The sequence below is a fragment of the Rissa tridactyla genome, chromosome 15, assembly GCF_028500815.1.
Source record: "Rissa tridactyla isolate bRisTri1 chromosome 15, bRisTri1.patW.cur.20221130, whole genome shotgun sequence".
NCBI lineage: Eukaryota > Metazoa > Chordata > Aves > Charadriiformes > Laridae > Rissa > Rissa tridactyla.
The window spans coordinates 10,936,053-10,952,342 of NC_071480.1; the positions used below are offsets into that span (position 1 = coordinate 10,936,053).

Sequence of the window (16,290 nt, forward strand, 5' to 3'; positions counted from 1 at the left end):
CCCTTCGCTCCCCCTCTGCAGGGCAAGGCAGCGGAGGAGACCAACAACAAAAACAGAGAAAAATCTGTCGCCTGTTGGGCACAAAACTGCTTTTGCTTTCTAGTGAAAAGGCAGCAGAGCATCCTCATAAGCACATAGCAACTGGTCAAACAGGCCAGAGCGTGGATGCCTGAGGCTTGCTGGTAATTGTAATAACAAGTCCAGGGGCCACATTTGCATTTGTCCTGGAAAGCCTTTCCAACTGGGATTGCTCAGGGGAGTGAAACACTGATGTTCCACAGTGTCGTATTCAGTTTGTAGCATTTGTAACTCTTCGGCAATCCCAGCCTTTACAGCATGGCCTATCAACGACACCAAATCAGAAAGACAGTCTTTTGTGCCTCTTCTGCACTGCCTCCAAGGCCCTTTTGGCTACTGGAGAGCCAGCACATCAGGACAAGGCTTCTTATGCTGTGTGAAAGAGCTTAGGAGGGGCTGCAGGTGATCATTACCTCCTGAGACCTGTGCCAGCTGCACGCACACCACTTCCCTGCTCACGGCTAGTGCTAAGCCAAACAAAAGCACTCAGGCTACCAGAGGAGTTCGGTCACCTGTCTGACTTTGCAGAAGAGAAGAATTCACAGATTCAGTGCCAGCTCTGTGCCTGTCACCTCCCAGCAGAGACTTGTGACTGTGTGTGACCTGATGCAGCTGCAGAAGGGCCATCTAAGGGCTCACAAAGCTGAAGTCCGAGGCGCAAAGTTCAAGGCAGAGGTCCTGTATGGACAGTGTGTGTGGTCAAGCCCTGCATTCCTCTGGGGAGAAGCAGAGGAGGAGAGCAGGGCTGCACCATGAGCTCTTCGGACTGGATTTGCAAGAGGAAATAAGCTCACTTTGGCAACAACTACATTTTGGGCCACCCACTGGCATCCCTCGTCAGGTAGCTGCGCTCCCTTCCTGTAGCACAGTGACTGACGTGGGCACCTGAGATCAAGGCCATCAAAGCTCTCTGCTCTCAAGACCTATGTCACAGTGACCGCATCTCTGTTCGCTGAAGTCAATGGGAGTCTGGCGACAGGCCTGATTCATCTCCCTCCTACATCAATATTTTATCTTTTAGGTCCATTGACTTTTATGAAATTAGAGCTGTCAGGCTCTGCATGTCCACGAGGGCATGGCTGGGCCAAAAGAAAAGGGGGTAGCAACACTTGGGCATGATAGAAACTGAAACCTCAGGAAAGACTGTGTCTGCCTTGTACGCTTAGCAAGTTAGCAGAATATTAATGACGCATCGCTCATAATAGAGTAAGTGCTTCTGGATGCTTGGATGACTTTGGCAAGGGGCACTTTGAGAAGGATAAAACTGCATTTTTCATTGCTGAGAATCTTCCTCCAGTAATAAGATGTGCCCCATGGGATGCCGGTAACACATTGGCATTGTCTGCAGAGAGTAGCAGGGGCCGGGGGTCTTACATTGCTGAACCGTATACGCAAAATGCTTACCCCTGAATATCGCATTAGTCCAGGCCCAGGATTTACAAACACAGGGACGGCCACAGGTGGGCTGTCCTCCAATTAGTCCATGAATCTAGAAAGAAAAAAAAAATTAAGTAATTTTGTATTCTTTCCTTTGCATATAAAACATCATTAAAATAATTAGAAAAACGGAGGCATTGTATCAGTAACTGACAAATTAAGAATTTGGTCACGGTTGTTCAGGAACCCAGAGCCTTCTTGCAATACCAATAATGATTATTTATAGCCTACTATGCAAGGAAATTAGTCCAGACAAACTTAATGATTATAATGTAATAGTGTCATCCCGAGGGAGAAGTCTAGTGCAAGGTGAAGGCAGTCGATATCTCACACCATTTTATTGTCTCGAGTTACAAACTTTATTGTAAGTACTGTTGTGTATTTTGTACAGAATGTCTCGGTTCCTCTATAACAAATACCCATTTTTATTCCTGCTGAATTTCATTGAAGTTACCCCTGATTTATACTTGAGATCAGCGGCAGATCCCTCTTACTGCTTTACTTATAAATCTCTTAGCTGCCTATTCACAAGGATGTGCAGCTTCGCAAAGGAATGAGTCGAGAGAATGAGCTGGGTGGCAGACTAGCTATTAGTTTTGATGATATTACCATAGCATCTGGAGAAGTTACATGCAGTATGCGCACAAGGTGTGAGACATTCTCTGCTCTTGAAAAGAGCTAACAAAGGAAATACACAGAGGGTGGGAGGTAAGGAAGAGCTACAGAAAAGAGAAGTAGCTGTGCCATGTCGCACGGCAGGTAACGGAGAGAGGCAGGAGCAGACCCCCGTCTCTCAGCCCTCTCCAGCCTCACACTGCCTGTGGGTCCTTTCTATTTCTGCACGTGGATGTGATGCGTCTCTAACTAGAAGCTCAGTCCAGAAAAAGAAAATATTTCTTTAATTATTTGTCAAGAGAACTAGCTTTCTGCTAGTTGTGCAAACAAATTCTTTCCTGTGATTAACACCTGTGTCCCATGCTAAAGATGTCCGTCTCTGCATGGATCAAATCCTAATAAAGCAAACCTCTCTTCTTAGAAAAGGACATGTTTTCCATTCTTTCTGCTAACATTCCTCCTCACAATTGCCCTTGTTTAGCCCTATGATAATTTTATGATGCAGTCCCAACATAACTCACAGTACTTCCCATTATTGTGTGCCACAAGTGTTTACAGAGCCATTTTTGTGGTAGATACCAGCCTTTAGACATTCCACATTTCCTGTTTCACTGGAGCCAATCACACACTGTTCAGTACTGAAATGCAAGTCCTTCGTTAATTTATACACAATGAAGTGCTTCAGTCATTGCAATGATAACATAATGGAGAACAGCCCATTAGCAAAAACTGGCTATCTAGTATGGACAAATTATTTTCTTTTCATGTTTCCATCAAAATTAAGAGCCATTAATAATCTTTCCAAAAAACCCCCAACAATCTACCCCAATCCCAAACTGCCTTTACACTTTTCCACTAGTACCAAGAATGTCCGTATGGGATACCTGGGCCCATCTTATTTTCTCTCACAGCCAGGAAGCCTCTCATACACTGAGAAGAACAGTTTCCACTGCCACAGGGAACTTCACAACTGGTCCAACTCCACTAATACTCTCTTTATACAACCAGAATATAATAGCCTAGTTTTAACAAAAAGAAAGCAAGATTAAATTCAATATATTCTGAAGGAGGGAAAATTCCTAGCAACAGCTGAAAGGGAAGTGGAATTCATAAATGTCTCTTTCATCTTTATCAAATTACTATTCAGTGCAGTTACATTTGTTAATAACAACATCCCTTAAACCACATTGTGAAAATCCATTAGCAAGAAACGCTTTAAAATGTTCAACAGGCTGTAACAGATGATTTATCAAAAGCTAAAACAATTAAATACTATAAGCAGAGTGGGCATTTTTATGGGCTATGGAGCTTGCCAGAGGGCCGCTATGATATATTCAGAAATGGACTGTTTGCATGGCGTAACAACTTTTTTCTTTAACTCAATCATCTACATTAGCAAGGGGTAATGCAAGATAATAGTATTCTTTGAGTTTTTCTTCGTCTCATTTCCGCATGTACTCACCCCTAAAAATGCTGATGCTCATTCCAGAGCCCTCCCCGGTGGCATTTGCAACCCGCGGGGGGACCAGCCCGCGCTCTCCGAGGGACCGAGTGCGATCGCAGCTGGCCGAGGGACCGCGCTCAGCCCCCGCTCCCACAACCGCTAGCGGGCAGAGCCCTTTCAGGAGTTAACTATCCCCAGGAGGGTCAGCCTTACCGAGACCGGCCTGGGGGCAATCGCCGCATTGTTTTCTCTTTCAGCACACCCAGCATTTGCCCTGGAAGTTCACGTATTCCCCTCTCTCATTTCTTCACTTGGTTTTTTAAAACACGCTTTAAACGTCGATCGCTGTCGAGTAATCGCTATGAAAGTACTAGGTACTGAGACTAAATTCAGATGAGGGATTTTGTCACTACCTTCACGCAACAAATAGGCAGTCTTGACTATTGTGCCTGCCCTGCACCACCAAAGGGTCGGTCCGGTCCTGGGGGGGCCGTTCCGGCAGGACCCCCTGCGGCTCCTTCTCTCAGCCGCTTCCAGTTTGCGGCAGAGAACAATAGTGGCACGGGCGGCTCGGCACCGCTCCGCGCCCGGTCCCCGGCCGTGACCGCATCCATCGCAGCCTCCCGCTGCACCAGCGTAAGGAGGTTTCTCAAGACATTTTCTGTGTTGCTGCAGAAGGCAAAGCCTAAATCAGGGACTAGAGGCAGCAGCCGGCGAGGGGGAGGGGGTCGGAGATGCGATCGCAGCTGCGGGGGGGAGGGAAACTGCAGCTCTGGGGTCCGGGTGCCCCGCTGGGGCTGCACACGGGGTGGCCCGGGGCTGTGTTAGGTTTTGCTCACTTGCTGACAGGTCAGCCCGTGCAGGTTCTCCTTCCAGATTTGATCATTCCCTAAATCTGTAAAAAGATGCCCAAGGCAGGGGTCAGATGGTTTCTGAGGCAGACACGCACAGCGCAGCCGAATTCCCTCTGGAGTGAAAAGCTCTTTGCACCTTTAAGCCGTTAGGTTTTACGCACCCTGGCCCCAAGGCAGACCGGTGCCGCAGATGAGCTGCACTCCCTGTTCATTTGCTCCCCCAGCACCTTCCACTTAGGAGGGCAAAACGGTGGCAGAACAGATCAGTGACAGAATGCATCTTCTGTAATGGCACAGGAGCCAATCTGTTAGATTATTTTCTGTCCCAGCTGAGATTGTAGCTCTGCCCTTAGTTTTGACTGAGCACAACTATAAAACACATTTTTACATGGGCCAAAGCACAGAGATCTGCAGCTACAGATGCCTGGTGCTCAGCTGGTGATGTGCAGCACGCAGGGGAAAAAGGAAGTTAGAAACCAAGTACACGTTCCCACCCCACCACATCCCTGCTGCAGAGCTTACGGCTTTCAGGCTTGGGCAGAGCAAAAGGCTAAAATTTCTCGGGTGTAATGACAGACTGTGTGGCACGAAACATTGAAAACTGTGTCAGTGCTTGAGCTGGTGGGTTCAACTCGTCCAGCCAGATGAAAGCAGTCCAGACTAATGCTGGTGAGACAATACTTGGCATCTCACAGACACAATCATTCTTGGCTGTAACATCCCCGTCCTGGTTCGTTTTCTGTTTTCTCTGTTGTTGACCTCCAGTGATGGAGGAAAGGGGCTGGACGCGGAGAGGAAAAAGAGAAGGCAGTGGATGGTGCTGTGAGCAGGAGAGGGGCCTGTAGGGACGGGAAAGAGAGGGAACAGCTGTGGGGCTGGGAGGGAAACGGAGACAGGGGAATGAAACAGATACGCTTCCCCTTTGGGAGGATGGGCTGAGCCAGTCTGAACAAAAAAGGCCTAAAATGAAAGGGAGGAAACCAGAGAAGAGAAGAAAGATGGAACAAGGGAGATCACAGAGAACAACAGGAAGCAGTGCTAAGAGGACCGAGATGAAGGCTGGGGCTTGCTGGGGAAAAGCAAACAGAGAAAAAAACTTCAGGAATATTGTGCAAAAGACAGAGAGAATAAAAAAAAAAAGCCCTATAAAAGTGCCAGCTACCCAGCTGCTGTAAGTGAAACTCCAGTACACTTACGTCAACACCACACCACTGATCGGCACCAGGGGAGGAGGTTTGGGGTTGTTTTTTAATTGCATGGAAAGGCTTTCAGCGATGCAGAACATGAACTCCAGCTTCCACTGAAGTCAAAGGGGTTTAGAGGTGCTTACAGCCCCAGAAAAACAAGACCCAGCTTGATAAAGCCCATGAGACCAGAGGCCACGTTACAACTTGGAGAACAAACAGCCTTTCACCTTGTCTGACTTCCACCCCGAGCCCCAAGTGATAAGAGCAGCCTGTGCAGGGAGGGGGCACACGGCAGCCTCGGCACCCAGAGCAGGGTCACTGCCCCAGCTCTGCCCCACCTGCTCCACAGCAGCCATCCGCTTCCTTTTCCCTGATGAGCAGTGAGGCCCTTGATTTACATACCTAAACCTGAGTAGGGGTAAGAGGCATCCGCTTTGCTGGTTGAAGTGAAATGTTTGGCTTATTGGCATGGCTTGTTTAATTTGGCTCTTAGGGCTCAGTGGTGTTATTAGAGAAAGCAATAAAAAAGCATTAAATACTAGGAACTACACTAAAACAACATGGAGCATGCAATGCAAACCAAAAAAAGCAAGGAGGTTGAGTATGGAGACTGCCATTCCCTCCTTCAATCATCCTCTTCTACATGAATATGGAGAGTGTTCCAGTGATGTTTGGAGGGGTGGAGAGCCCTGTGGTCACGGCATGTCTGGGAAGTGTCAGATCTGTATCTGAGGTTGGCTCCTTCCCCCAGTGCCAGGGTGGCTGCTGAGGTCAGAAGTGGGGGCAGATATTCAGCTCTGCCGCAAGCTGCCAATTCAGCAGAACTGAGCTCCCAAAACTGAAGGCTCTGTCAGAGTCTTGCTTCAGTGCAATCCCCCCCAGAGGCAACAAGTGTCCATCCTCAGCTATATCTCCCTCCAATCTACATAAACCATCATTAAAAAGATATGTGTGCTCCACTGTGCACCTGAAGTGTTCTTCCTCTCCAGGTTTGCGGATCACGTGCCTTCTGCTGCCAAGCCCATGAATCACAGCAGCTGCAGAGATGGATGCTGAGCTATGCATAAGGAGCAAACACCAGCAATGGACCTGTGATTAATGGGGTGAAATCCTCTTGGCAGCTGGTCACCAGTGGTGTTCCTCAGGGCTCAGTTTTGGGGCCAGTTTTGTTTAATATCTTTATCAATGATCTAGATGAGGGGATTGAGGGCACCCTCAGTAAGTCCACAGATGACACCAAACTAGGTGGGAGTGTTGATCTGCTTGAGGGTAGGAAGGCTCTACAGAGGGACCGGGACAGGCTGGATCGATGGGCCAAGGTCAACTGTATGAGGTTTAATAAGGCCAAGTGCCGGGTCCTGCATTTCGGTCACAACAATCCCAAGCAACGCTACAGGCTGGGGGCAGAGTGGCTGGAAAGCTACCCAGCAGAAAAGGACCTGGGGGTGCTGGTGGAGCCATCTTAACATGAGCCAGCCGTGTGCCCAGGTGGCCACGAAGGCCAACAGCATTCTGGCTTGTATCAGGAATAGTGTGGCCAGCAGGAGCAGGGAAGTGATGGTGTCTCTGTACTTGGCACTGGTGAGGCCTCACCTCGAGTGCTGTGTCCAGTTCTGGGCCCCTCTGTACAAGAGGGACATTGAAGTGCTGGAGCGTGTCCAGAGGAGAGCCACCAGGCTGGTGAGGGGTCTGGAGACCAGGTCATATGAGGAGAGGCTGAGGGAGCTGGGCATGTTTAGCTTGGAGAAGAGGAGGCTGAGGGGAGACCTCACTGCCCTCTACAGCTACCTGAAAGGAGGGTGTAGAGAGGTGGGGGTTGGCCTCTTCTCCCAGGTGAAAAATGACAGGACCAGAGGAAATGGTCTGAAGCTGCAGCAGGGGAGGTTTAGATTAGATATTAGGAAGAATTACTTTACTGCAAGAGTGGTCAGGCACTGGAACAGCTGCCCAGGGAGGGGGTTGAGTCACCATCCCCAGAGGTATATAAGAAACGTGTAGATGTGGCACTTCAGGGCATGCTCTAGTGGCAGAGATTGTAGGTTTGGGGTTTTTTTTTTGGGTTTTTTTTTTTTGTGTGTGTATGGTTGGACTCGATGATCTCAAAGGTCCTCTCCAACCATGAAGATTCTATGATTCCATCACTCCAGTGGCAGCAGCTGGGACTTGTGTCAGCCTCCCAGGCTGCAAATATTGACCAGATTGTCACAGGTGTTGAACTTAATTGGTCATCTTGAAATCCTAATTCACCTCAGCTGCTATGGTTCATTAGATGCACTGCAGCTCTTCTACTGCTTGCTCATGGCTTCTACTGCAAAAGATGTTCTTCCATCTCCGCAGTCCTTAGCAAACCTGGAGGCCCATTTCACACAAGTGCCTTTCCTCAACTTGCAACTAGTCGCACCCCAAACAATCGCGTGCCGTAGCAGCCCACCCATCAGCTGCACAGTCTTAAAGCATCTGGGTTCATCTCACGGCTCTGGAGGTAATGCCCAAGGGCCTTGCTGCCAGGTCCGCTTGTTCCCTAGGGATGGCTCCCCATGTAAGTCAGACAACAGTTAAAGCACAGTTTCGACTGGTTTTGGCCAACCACAGGCAGCCTGGCCATGCTCTTAGTGCTGTCTGCCAAAGATCACCAGCACTGCTGAGTTGTTGCATGCAGCAACATGGAAGATGTCATCCCCTTTATCACTCCAGCTAGTGGTTCTAGAAAGATTTTTAACTGCTGCAATCAGCTCCTACACGTCCTTGCTGAGCTCCTTCCAGACTGAATTCTTACACTTGCCAGGCTTTTGACAAGACATCATTTTCCTTTGACCACATAATAAGGGGCAGATATGCCCCATCACAGGGAGGGACTGAGAGATCTCAGAAATGACCCGTCTGTCACCTGCCCAGGCCAGTGCTCACTGCTCTCCCCAGCTTTTGCAGCTCAGTCAGATTTCTTGGCTTCTGCTTTGGCCTTGAGATAGGACTCCTGGGGCCCTGGGATCATTAATTTGCCCGTTTTGTTAACTGATTTGAGCCACAGCTGTATCCTTGCATTTCTTCTGCACCATGAAAACCACAACTCCACGTTATGCCTGGGCAAACGGCGAGGTGATTATTGTAAAGCCTGGATTTCCTAAGGAAACGAAGCTTCACGTGTGATCACAGTGTGTGTGTGTGAGTAGTTCCTGAACATGTCAGACAATTTCAACGAGATGGAGAGGAGGATTTCTCAAAGCTCTGAAGCTCCCAGAGGTGCACTGGAGATGACAGATGAAGGTTACAGACACTATTAGTATCCCCTGAGGGAAAGGCTGCAGTGAGTGCTCCCTCCACATGAGACAGCAGAGACGCCACAAGGGTGAACGCTGTTCATTAGACCTGCTGACCATGAAATTAATAATGTCCGTGTGCCTGATCACCTCCTCTTGCCACTCACTTCCCCTGCCCATCTGGAGCTGGACGCTGCGCAGCAGTTACCTTGACGGCTTTCCTCGCTCGCCTGCCCGTCACCCCGAGGCCTCACTCTCTGTCTGAGGGTACCCGTCTTACCGCAAAACGGGGGACGGAGGAAACAGCGAGAGGACTGAGGCGCAAGATGACGGGAGCTGCAGCGGGGCAACAGCTGTCCCTCGGCACATCCATTGTTCCTGTTCAGAGAAGCAGCTTTAAGAAAGTGGTGTAAATTACAGGAATGGGATCATTGGCTTGAACAATGTCAGCACGTCCCTTCGAGGGCATTCACTCCCCAACACCATGAAACGACAAGTTATTATTTAACAGCAGACCTCACACAGAGGAATGTTTTTCTGTATTCATGACCTCTAACAAGTATAGCAATTGTTTACTATACTCTGAGCAATCCAGCAGTAGCTATAATGTGATAATTATAGAGAAACCTTCCTAAAAATATATTTCTGATGCATCAGCAAAAACTCAGCAGGCCCCTCCAGCTGGCATTGAACATGTGAGTTAAGCCCAATTTGAGAATCGGATCGTGCACTACATGTTGTGCAGCTGTGCACAGAGGCCGGCGAGGAGCTCAGGAGCAGATGCCTTGCAGCGACGGAGGGAAGAGCAAGAAGTAGCATCGAAGCAGACAGGGCAGGAGCCACAGATTCTTTTCGCAATGGTTAACAACAATGGAAAACATCAGGCCCATTTTCAAGATGGATAAACTGAGGTTCTGGAAATCAGGACACCAGTGTTTTCTAATCTGGCTACCGACTTGTTGGTGTCTGGTTTTAGAGGTTCGGTCTGAGTCCCGTCTGTGTTGGGATTTTTCATGGAGTGAGATGAATAATTATTATTATTTTATTTCATCCCTAGACACTAGAATAGCATCTGGAGGTTCCTGCAAGAATCAGCTCTTCTCTGTGCTCAGTGTTAGCAAACTCCAGCTGATGTTCTTTGAGGACGGACCTACAAGGGCTTCAGATGCTGCTACCTTGTAGCAGAGCCACCAAAAAGTCACCCTTCTGCCACTGCTATTCCGAGCCCCGAGGCTGACCTAACCCCATCGCTGCTATTTCAGCTAATCAGACTGTGAAGGAGAATGCCAGGGCACAGGTGTTTGTTTTCTTCTTCCAACACTGCTGCAGCCCAGCACTTCCCTGGAGACAAACTGGATTCTTCAGAGACTCGGAGGTACCTTGGTAGCCCCTAAACGCTCCGCTGCCTCGATCTCCTCACCTGCAAAAAGGCCAAGATGAAAAACCCTAAACCTAGGGCTGCGTTCAGGTTTGGAAAACATTTTTAGCACCTTGAAAGAAGGTTTCTGTGGAAGCCCAAACTGTAATTTATTGCTTCAATTAAAGAAGTGTGTGTTTTACAATCCACAGTCTGTTTACACTTGTACTTCTTATAGCTATCTCTCTAAAAAGAACTCAGCTCTGGTAGCTCATGGATTTGGCACAGCTTGTCGAATAAGCAGGCTCACCAACCTTTCCACGACACACAGTGCTTCTGTGTAACTTTGCAGGCTGTGTTTGACTTGTCTGAACTTGAACAGTCACCACTGATTGATTGGCTTCTAAAAATATCCACCCGCCATGGTTCGAAGTCCAGAGAGCTCTTGTTGATTTAGATGGAGACCTTCTTGCTGGTCAGAGGCTGAGACAGACATCTGACACCCGGGTGCTGCTCCCTCGGCTCTGCTCTCTGCCTCCTGCCCAGCGAGGGACCGGCAGAGACACCCTGCGCCAGGCAGCTCCCGCACTCGGCAGAGCCCTGCTCCGCCACGCTTGGCACCTCTGGGGACCGAGGAGCAGAGCGAATGGCAGGATGAAAGCAGCCCTACGGCTCCCTTTCCCTCCTCCAGCCCCATTTCCAGACTCCCACGCAGCTATTGGTGATAAGTGGCATGAACTGTGGCTACCATGAGCCCAGGAGGTGCTGTAAGTGCCGCCACAGTGATGGGAGAGCTCTGAGAGCCAGGTACGCAGCTGCTGCGAGAGGAGAGCATGGATGGCAGCACACCCGGGAGAAAGCTGCAGACACATGATTATTGCCACGGCAGCCACCAGGAGGAAAGCCAGACTACGATCTCTATGGGAGGCAATGGAAGCCTTGTTGTTTTATAAACCTGCCACTACTGGCCATTAAGCACGCTGCACTGCAGCTCCTAGACCCCACCATCAAGCCAGCTTTAGGAGAGAACTCCATCGCAGGCCGTAGGGCCAGGGTTCCCTCCTTAGGGACTGTGCTGTTTGCACCCCCAGCTACGCACCCCCAGGTTACTACAGCTGAAGCCCCAAAATGTGTTTTGGAAAGGGAAAGGCACGCAGGGGCGGGGGGAGCCACAGTTCGAGGAGAGGAGCCCAAGCGGCTGAAACCTTCCACAGAGGCAAAAGGCAGAAAGGCAGACAGCACGGACGCAGGCAGTCAGGAGCAAAGCAGGGTCTGCTCATTCCAGCAGAGATGCATTGATCCCGGCGTGCGGGGTGCTGGTAAGGAAAGCAGCACCACTGGGTTTGCAGAAGATGTAAAACCGAGACAGACTCTCCACACCACCATCAGCAGGTCTCGGGCCAGGCTGATCACTGACCTGCTGACGTGGAAGCTGACAAAGACAAAGCAGAGCGCAGCCCAATATATACACGGGATGTTGCCACGTTACTGAATGCATCTTAACACAGCGGGATCTTTTCTGAATGATGTATTATAGCTGAGCTAAAACCTAAATAATAAAGCCTACTTTTGGCTTCCTGGAAGATCACAGCTAGACAGATGCCTATGGAATACCAGGCTAATGGAAGAAATTAATGGCATTCTGGGAGTATGAGGGACTGGAGATGATCACTGCAGCCAGACTCCACTTTCACAGCTTCACATGCCACCCCTTTTGTATATGGGTTACACAATAGGACCCTGGCCCCGCTGTCCTGGTGCAAGGTCTTGCAGAACCCAGTTGCTCTGAGGCCCAGAGCCCTCCTTGTTCCAGCATAAGTGTATTCCATGACAGTTTATAATCATTCTGTCGACTAAAGATTTCCTTTCATTTAAATAATATTCTTCCTTCTATTGCACCCACAGAAAGCAATGCCCTCACTTCAGCTCTGCTACGTTGAACGACCCACGGTCCTTGTAAACGTCACCCGTTGTTCCAGTCACCTTCTGAGTTCCGCTTGAGATCTACCCTTCCCAAAGATGGATGATGAGAACCGACCGTGACTTTCCAGACGAAGGTTCAGCTGTTCCTTGCACAGTGGCAGGAGCGCTTCCTCATCTTTTCTGGAAAGATCTCGCCCGATAAACCCTATGATCTCATTTGGCTTTTGTGTTTAGTTTTAAAAGGGGTATAAAGAAGGCTCTCCAGTATTTCACTTCATTTTATTTTAGTGTTTGTTATCTGGAAAGAAGAGGGCAGTTAAACTGCCTTTTTAATTAAATTCCTTTAAATCTTTGAAAACAATAAAGAAAGAAAGATAGCAAACAAAGTAAGGCAGAAGAATTACCATGTGTATGAGCAGAGGTATTTTTTCCCGTAACACATTTATATATAAATCTCTTTTCCAAAAACTTGCAACATTTCTCAGTTGCTCAGTCTGTCTCCTGGGTAACTTGACACCTCACAAGAGGAGCCTTGTGCCTCTGCTCTTTAGTGGGACATGAGTCTTGGGAACTCTATTGAATTCTCCTCTAAATAAAAAGTATTCCTAATTTGTTGAAGGTGAGAAGAGCTTTCAGCACGGCATCCTCCTCTCCTTGCTTCTCTCCATCGTCACACAGTTCATGAAAAGAAAAGCCTCGGAGCAGCAATAGCTTCATAAAACCCGGGGGTTTGAGCTGTGGTCCCTTCAGGCACACAGACTCTTTCTACAGGTCTGTGAAACGCTCCTAAGAATTTACATGAGCAAGGAGATAGTAAATAGGCTTAGATTTGCTGTAAAAGGGTTCAAACCTGCAGTGTCAAATGTTTAGAGCTCCATAAATTAAAAATAAGGTTGGAAAACACTGGCTTAGCTAAAATAATCTGACAAAGGTCCTCTGGCATCAGCACAGCATCTACAGGATGAGATCTCACTGCTTACACTGGATGCGGGAGAAAGCGTGTCTGTCTGAAGTTTCAGACCCCGTAATTCAATCAAATCCATGGTGCAACGGTTCTGACCGTAACAAAGACATTTGAGCACAGAGCTGCATCCCGACTGCGCCCCATACATAGAGCGGTGGGAGCATTAGCCCCAAGAGTTCAGGGCGAGATCAGGGCAGCTGGAAGCACCAAGCTTGTCATCTGCCACTGCTGTGGCTGGCGACGAGCGGTGCAGAGTGGATGTAAAACACTGTAGGTTATCGTCTCTTAAACTCCCAGGGCACTTTAAAAAAATCACGACATTAAGGCTGGAACGTGTTTGCCGTTTTCGTTGGAACTGGGGAATCGGGAGGATGTTGGTGTGGAAGTTGCTCTCAGCCCCAGGCGCTGCAGTGCCCTCTGATACGGTTTGTACTGCAGCAACACCTCAAAGCTCTCTCCAGAACTAGGCCGCTGTGGTAGGGGGTGCTGTGCAAGCACAGAGCACTTTTAATGCACGTTCAGCCTATTGAAAGTACAGATTTCAGAAATGTGAGACTGCTGGGTATTGAGGACCACTTCACTGCCTACCAAATGCCTCTCGAACATTGCCTGCTACTTGCCCTTTAGTAATATCTACTTCATCTTCTCTACCACTTGCCTAATTTCTTTTTTGTTATTGTTGTTTTATTCCTTTTTTTTTTTTTTTAAATAAGAAGACAATGCTTTCTGTGTCTCCTTCCTCAGACACCACCACTCTCCCAGGGACCTCTCAAACACCAAGGCCAGAAACCAAGGCCAGGAATTGTAGGTTGCAGTTAATCTAAAATTGGTGACTTGTCAATTTTAATAGTTTTAATTTCCCAACTGTCTGCTTGGGTTACATACATAAAACTTTTAAATAATATGCCTTCTCTCTCTCCCCACATAGAAAACCACTGTGTTTCTCTGTCCTCCTTACAGTATGTGACCTTTAGCTGCTCTCCCTTGCTTATCAAGTCAAGGAATTCATTCAGCTTCTCAGCAGCTCCAAACACTTACTCTCCATTCACATCCCTCTAAAGGCCCCACCAGCTCCTCGCTCAGTTTAGAAAGATTTATGTGTATGTGCCCCTTCATATCCTTCCTCCTTAGGCTTTGATTTACCATCCTGGCTTCCTTATCACTCTATAGCACTTCCTACATGTTTGTCTTTATAGCTTCTCATTTTCCCTCTTTGAAATCACCAATGAGTTGTGTTTCCTTAACGGCAGTGGGAAAAATTCACCCGGCAAAGAGGCCTTTGCAAGGAACTGTGCAAACCTGAGCTCCAGTGGAACAGAAATGGCATTTGCTACTGACGCTGGCCTTAAGCACAGGAAGGACTTTCAACCCGTATCAAACTTTCTTGCGCAGTTCTCAGACCCTGGCCTGCTTTTACATTTCCTGTGCATTCATTAAAGGAAAGCTTTGTGCCTTCCAGAAGGCATGAGGAAATACGACTTTTTTCACCTATTTTCTTAGTGCCTCCCTCCACAAAGAGCTATTCCAACCCAGCGCCACTTTCTCTAGCAGAGACAGTGCTGCAGCTGCAAAACTTTGCTCTTCACTTTTTTCCCTCCTGGGGTTTGTGATCAATTCGTTACACAATTTGTGTTACCCCATTAAAGAAACGGGACTAAAGGAGAAATGCAAGGTCGTGCTGGAGAGGGCTCTGGCTGGGGTGACCACCACCCTAAGGATCCCCATTAGGGTCTCCTGGAGTCACAGAGGAACCGACCTGGAGGAAAACGATGGATCAAAGAAAGCTGCAGACCCCGCTCTGCTCAGCTGCTCGGTGGACGGACCTGAGGTTTGTGTTCTTGATCTTTTAACTCAGCCTTTGAAGTTATTTTCACATTTATTCTCCTACTCCTAACTACTCCCCTCTGCAGGGATTAAAGTAAAATAACTCACAAATGTTTACGATCATGATTACACCTGTTCCTAGAAGAATTTCACAGTCAATTGAGTCACATTATTCTTTTCATATTGGCCTTTCCTGCCCTGGTATCCAGATTCGCCAAACATGTGAACCAAGTGAGAGCCTTGGAGGTTATGATTTCAGAGTATTCTTTAAAGTGCTTTAAACTCAAATCCTCCCCAAATACAGACACGCAAGCCAGGCAGGTAATGCAATGGCTTTAGCTAGCTGAACTGCAAAAAAAAAGGGGGGGAAAGATGTTTTCTATAAACGTTGCCTCTGTAAAGGACTGGGATGTGTACGGTCAAGAAATCAGGCCAGCTGCTATAAATGTTGCAGAATCCTGGATTAGATCAATTTTACCCAAATTAAGGCATCGCTACTTTAGATCGCACAACTTTGATCCCTTGAGGGGGAACTTCAGTTACCAGTGTGAGTTAATACTGATCTGGGTATGACCGGTACTCAGGCATGCAAGATGTTGGGCAGAAAATCAGGGGAAAATTTTAAGCTTTCTTTGGCATTTATTCAGCCTGAATTTCCCAATAGAAAAACAAAGGATCGGCACTTATGGGTGAAATTCCCCCATGACACAATAAGGCTTGCCTATTAAATAGGAGTTAAGGCACGCACAGTCAGGCCATTTGGAAGTAGACTCTATAAAGTCTAGCTAGAAGCAGGAATAGGAAATAGAGCCGTATTCCTTCACAGGAGGCTGTTGAGAGTCCCCTACTCCCACCAAAATCACCTGGAAATCCCAGGTGCTGTACGGAGATTTGTAAAATATTCCTGGACAGAGTTCAATTTTACGTAAGATCACTGCCTATCAACTTTCAGCCCCTTTTCTCCTGTAACCTACTTCAGCTGTTAGCGCCAAGCAGCAATAAAACTGTATCCATGTTCACTCAGAAATTATCTTGAAACGCCTTCGTGCACAGGGAAATAGTTTCACATCCTGGACACCACATTTCACATGGGAACATCTTTCAGATTTCCAGCGCAGAACAATTTTTCCAATAGGAAAAATGAAGTCGTGTAGTAAAGGCTAATCTAATCTAATATTTATGTTTGCAAGGATCCCCATCACTTTTGAGTGCCCATGAAATAAACATGGCTGATAAAAAATTTTACAGCCTTACTGCATGAAAGAGCTGCCAGCAACGGCACTAAAACGCTTTGCCACAGAGACTGGGATACCACCGTGATATCCTCCTCTAGTTATATGGGAAACACAG

General features: G+C 47.9%; 1 long non-coding RNA gene across 1 annotated transcript in view; it reads right to left on the reverse strand.

The window, feature by feature from the left end:
* Nucleotides 1-920: 920 nt before the first annotated feature.
* LOC128918127 (uncharacterized) overlaps nt 921-16,290 on the reverse strand; it is a 31,578-nt gene continuing 16,208 nt past the window's right edge. Inside the window, exon 3 of the long non-coding RNA XR_008469445.1 lies at nt 921-1,567. This is a non-coding gene — a long non-coding RNA (uncharacterized LOC128918127). The remainder of the gene's footprint in view (nt 1,568-16,290) is intronic.